The sequence below is a fragment of the Limulus polyphemus genome, unplaced genomic scaffold, assembly GCF_000517525.1.
Source record: "Limulus polyphemus unplaced genomic scaffold, Limulus_polyphemus-2.1.2 Scaffold2811, whole genome shotgun sequence".
In the NCBI taxonomy this organism is placed as follows: domain Eukaryota; kingdom Metazoa; phylum Arthropoda; class Merostomata; order Xiphosura; family Limulidae; genus Limulus; species Limulus polyphemus.
Genome location: NW_013668421.1, coordinates 124,093 through 129,948, shown reverse-complemented (window position 1 = coordinate 129,948; position 5,856 = coordinate 124,093). Strand labels below are relative to the sequence as shown.

Sequence of the window (5,856 nt, the reverse complement as noted above, 5' to 3'; positions counted from 1 at the left end):
TCCACCTACCTTAGACTACTTAATGACCATCTACCTTAGGCTCTACTTAATGCCCACTTACCTCAGGCTCTACTTAATGCCCACCTACCTCAGGCTCTACTTAATGAAAACTGATATTAATCCAAACTAAGCTTCGATGGTCGTGATATGATTTTTGAGTAGTGAGACGCGTCGGATTATTGTTTTTAGGCGCATCAACTTCTAGAAGAGACTGAGCAATTTAGCTAGCTGTCTGTAAATTTTATTTGTTTGACTAATTTTCTGTTCATGATGAAAAATGTGATTTGATTCCTGGGTGAGGGCGCCCCACACTTTGGAGAACGCTAACGTAAAGAATTTTTTTTGTTCACATGAAAATATGAATCGGTAAAATAAAGTTACTATATCGTTCTTAGATTACATGTAATTGATCTTTTTGATAAAACAAGACATTTGGTAATCATGGTAACAGAACACGTGCTTCTCTCAGAAACACCTAATAATTAATTGAGGCGGATTTTCGTCATTCAGAATTAAGTTCTTTCAAATTACTTGCAATTGAGTCTCGTTTATGTGAAACATTTTAATGAAATAACTGATGTGTGTATGAGCAAAGAAGTCGGATAAGAGACATGAGCGTTAATTAAACTGTACAATTCGTTCACGATGAAGAAGGCCCGAACGTGACAGCTTCCCATGTGACTATACAGCTGTGTCTCACAGAATTTACACAGTATATGCTTCACAGTCCCTTTGGTCGGGTTTGGCAGATTTGGTGCCTGAGTTAATTTTAAATGCTTTTAAATTAATTGAACCTAAGACCAATGAAGGAAAACCAGCATCAACCACCAAGGTGTCGTTAGCAATATACAGCGCCACCTTTATATCTCTGTGGAAAAACTGTTCATTTATTATTCATATGCGCTGCAAAAAAATAAAAATAAAAAAAACAGTAAAACTACAGTAAAGGTACCAGCAGCACATTTTCAGGAACGTTAATTGCAGAATTTTGTTTGTTTGTTTGTTTGTTATTAAGCACAAAGCTACACAATGGGCTATCTGTGCTCTGCCCTCCACGGGTATCGATTCCGTTTTTTTATCAAAGTTAGTCTTCAGATGTTATTCAACATTACATTTATAACTTGAACGATTGAAATGGAAATGACCTCGATATGAAAAAGTTAACATGATGGAGGTTTAATGGTAAAGTATAAGAAGATTTTGTCTCGAGTTAAAAACTTAGTTAAAATCAAGCAATAGATTCCTATGTTAAAACAACGATAATGGCGTATAAGTTGTGGCAACAAGACTCATAGTGTCTTGTTAAGACAATGATGATGCTGTTTAAGTTGTGACAACAAGACTCATAGTGTCTTGTTAAGACAATGATGATGCTGTTTAAGTTGTGACAACAAGACTCATAGTGTCTTGTTAAGACAATGATGATGCTGTTTAAGTTGTGACAACAAGACTCTTAGTGTCTTGTTAAGACAATGATGATGCTGTTTAAGTTGTGACAACAAGACTCATAGTGGCTTGTTAAGACAAAGATGATGCTGTGTAAGTTGAAACAGTAAACTTGATAGTGACTTTCTAAAACAAAGGTGTCGTGGTATTTTAGTTAAATCCATAAGACGAATGATGTCTTGATAAGATAAAAATGGTGAGTTATAAGCTGAGGTAGAGAAGTTTTTTTAAGTGAAAGATGTTGGTATTTATGTTAAAGCGATAAGATAATTTTTGATGACAAAAAAAAACCAGACAGAAATGGTGAATAGAGTGACCAAAACGAAAAAATTATGGTTTCTAGGCTACGATAACACGGTGATGACGTCATATTGTTTGCTTTAAGTCACAGAAAAAAATAACATGGGTCTTGCAGGCCAAAACCTGCGTGTTGTCAAGAAAAGGGCTTATGGGAAATATGCCAGGTTTATAAGATACTCGAACAACCAATCAGAGAAGGAAGTGAATGAATTCTAGAAATCCTCAATACTTCTTTAAGTGGTACATATACCTTGGCTACGTTATTGCTAAAATATAACTATTACCCGTGTTTCTAGTAAGCGTTATTAACGAAACCCTTAGATAATTGATAATTAAAGGAGTTAATTTAGTTATATGTTTACATCTTTAGTAATCATGAGGTGAAGGAGTTGGTTTCAGCATATATACGAAACCACAAACCACGTAGATAAATAAATCGCTAATTATAAACTGTTTCCAGAGTCTTCTTCAGTATTTATTTATTCATTTTTAATTTCTACACGAACATATCATTCAGATCTACAAATGAAAAATTAGATACATTTTGTACAATTTTGTGGGCTCTTGAGAAATGCAAAACAAATAGTTCTAACGCAAATTGACATCAGCACTAACTGATTGAGTGAGATATGTAAAACAAATGGTTTTAACACAAACTGACTTCGGCAATAACTGGTGGTTTCTGCGTAGATGTCTGGTGTATGTTTTTGATTAGTTTAAGTAACCGTTTGTATCCTTTTTCGACGTCTTGCGATTATTTATACAGTGTTTTTTTTTAACTTTAAGTTTGTGCAATGTTTACTAGAGAATGTTCGACAAATTCTAAAGATTACAAAATTAATAACAGCTCGTGTTTTTTATTCTGTGTATTTTCAATTCAGCGGTAAGTTTGCGAACTAATAACAATAATAAAATCGAATATTGATACCCGTGGTGGGCACAGCACAGATAGCCTATTGTGTAGCTTTTTGCTTAACAAGAAAAAAATAATAATCTTACTTTGATTGGAAGATAACATTTAACAAAAAATTCGAACAATTGACTTTTGTCAGCCTATATTGTTTACTAAAATAAAGAAGACAAAATTATAAAAATGACACAGAAGCAGAATCATATGGTTGTTGTGAACGTTATTTTATAAATACTTGTTATTTCACAATAGATTTTTCAGCATTATTTCGCAATTCTTCCCCATTACTGTGAGTGAATAAACGTAAGAAACAATAACAAAAACAATGTTAACGAACCCGTTCACTGCTTGTGATGAAAATTATCGAATGTTAAATCAATCAGTATTTTAGTATTATCTCTTAAATTTGAAGTTTGATTCTTTTAGATAAGTACTGGAAGTAATTCAGACACTATTATTTCTTTTCTTTTTTTTTTAGATTTTGACCAGATATGACTTATTTGTAGTACTGTTTTATAAATTATATATTTTATAACAAATTCAAAGTGGTTTAATTTCAATAAGTGCATTTTACCTTGTTAACCTAACCTTTGCTAACATAACCTGTAACATTATCTCAAAGAAGCGGTTTATGCTTTTTTACAAATAAGATTAACTAAACACAGAACTAGGCTAGTTATCGTCACGTAAGGTTAAAAAATTAACATTCACTAGAAAGGTAAGCATTCGCAAACGAATGCAATATCCTCCCCTATCTTTTTCGATAAAATCCTCAGAATACAGTAGATTTCAAATAGGGATGGTGTCATAAACTACAACATATATTGTACTTCAGAGAGAGAGATATATACATTTAACACAATATCTATTTCAGACTTGTGGTATTCTAATCTATAGAACAGTCAGTTTCTGTGTAAATAGATTTATTCACATAAAAAACTTTACAGTTAATTTTGGGGGGGGGGCAAATAAAATCTATTCTTTGACCGGTATAAGACTCACCTACACTGTCGAAAAATAGAGAAATTGCAGGCCAAAATTTTGGGAAATACTTTTATTTTTGAACTCCGCAAAATCGCAAGAAAGGCGCTAATCCCAAACCGGTCTCTTTTAGACTGTGGGAGCCTTCGCTAGATGTCGCTTTACAAAATCTCATCTAGAATGTCGAGATCTAGAGGAGTGGCAGGTTTAAAAAGCATAATTTTGTGAAATATTGGACCTTTGACCCCTGTAAAATTAAAAGAAAGGCACACATCCCAAATCTGTCTGGTTTAATCTGTGAGGTCAGTTGCAAGGTGTGTTTCATTGTGCCAAAATAATCGTTTATCTACATACTATAACACAATGTGTAATCTTTAACCAAGTTTCGTTTGGATTGATGGAAATATAGGGGAAGCAGGTTTTTGTAATGTTTACCATTTGGGGAACTAAATAACACAAGAGTGAATCCTCAATAGCCGCGACAATTGAAATTCGTTTAATTCGTTAAATTAACCTATTTTTCTTTTCCTTTTTTATTAGCTATATTTTTGTGCGCCAGCAATAACAAGTGTGGGGCGCGCGTATACCCGATTAAGTTTTATTGCTCATCAGGATCTCTACCAGCCTCCCCCCCAAAAAAAGTTTTAATTCTTTTAGGCAGGATTGAAGAAAATTAAACTATGAGATCTTGGGCGTGGTCAAATAATCATTCGAAAGGGTTTGACCTCCTGAGTCCAAAACTGTAATTAGATCTCAAATTAGTCAAGAAATGACGGAGCTATGAGCTAAAAGTTTGTACTTGAAAAATAAAACAACTTAGAGCCATTTTATGAGCCGCTGTGCCGAGGCAAGAAATTAAAAACTTTTCCAGCATATTCGATTCAGAAAACTTCCCTCCGAGTTTAAAGACGATCGGCGCACAATTGTAATTATTGGAAAGAATATTGTTCTTTGTTGAATTTCACGAAAAACTACTCGAATGCTATTTGAGCTAGCTGTTCTTAATTTTCAAGTGATAGACTAAGGCAACTAATTAACACCACCCGCCCAACTCTTGGACTACTCTTTACCAACGAATAGTGGGATTTAATGCTCCCACGGTTGAAAGAGCGAGCATATTTGACGACGGGTTTCCATTCCGCAACCTAAATATTGCGATTCGATAGCACTAATCACCAGTCTATTTGGATTGTTTGTTTGTAATTATGCACAAAGCTACACAATGGGCTATCTGTGCTCTGCCCACCACGGGTATCGAAACCCGGTTTCTAGCGTTGTAAGTCAGCAGATATACCGCTGTGATACTTGGGGGCCTGTTTGTTTGTAATTATATACAAAGCTACACAATGGGCTATCTGTGCTCTGCCCACCACGGGTATCGAAAACCGGTTTCTAGCGTTGTAAGTCAGCAGACATACCGCTGTGCCACTGGGGGCATCTATTTGGAAAGAAGAATAAAAAAAGAAACAGAGAAAATACAACATTTCCTCTTTCCTATAGGAGAGACATAATAACTACGTAAAGACAAGAACTTTAGATACACACAGTAAATTCGGAACTATAGTCAGTATTCATTCTTCAATAGGGAATTAGAGCGATCCTGTGCACTTCGGTTAAAGAGACGAAAAGAGAAATACTCTATTAAGAACTTTCAGGACAAGAACTTGATTTTAGTATACCGAAATGAACTGGTTGAATACACACACACACACACATATATATATATATCGAACCTTTTACTTAACAAATGTCACAGAGCATGCGTGATTAGGTAAATTTCTACTAAGCTGTTTTTGATTTAATTGAATTTTATACTTGGATGGTGTTATAGTTATTTGGGTAGATGGCAAGTTGCGCAGAAGATGGCATACTTGGTCTCGCACTGCCTGCTGGATCGACGCAAGACAGAGCGAACCTGTTGGAGAGCGTAGTCTCAATTTCGATTCTGATATAAAACCACGAAGATCTTTCCTCTCATCGGGTTGAGGCTCAGCACATAATCTGCCAAGGCATAAAGTAAGGTATATTTTTCTCATAATATTATATCGTATTGAAATTTTATGGAATGCGCTTAATTACAGTTTTCTTCACCTGTTCGATTTCGTTAGGACAAAAATGTCATAATGAAGAAGGCAAAACTTAGATATTAGCCCAATACTTCAACTTAAATAATATTAGGAAAGCTTGTTTGAAACCTTATGAATTGAACACATATGTTT

General features: G+C 34.6%; 1 protein-coding gene across 1 annotated transcript in view; it reads left to right on the top strand.

Annotated features, from left to right (window-relative positions):
• Positions 1-5,582: 5,582 nt before the first annotated feature.
• The window catches only part of LOC106467958 (allatostatin-A receptor-like), a 66,001-nt gene continuing 65,727 nt past the window's right edge, over positions 5,583-5,856 (top strand). Inside the window, exon 1 of the mRNA XM_022396202.1 lies at positions 5,583-5,653. The gene's annotated coding sequence lies outside the window, so the exon portion shown is untranslated. The remainder of the gene's footprint in view (positions 5,654-5,856) is intronic.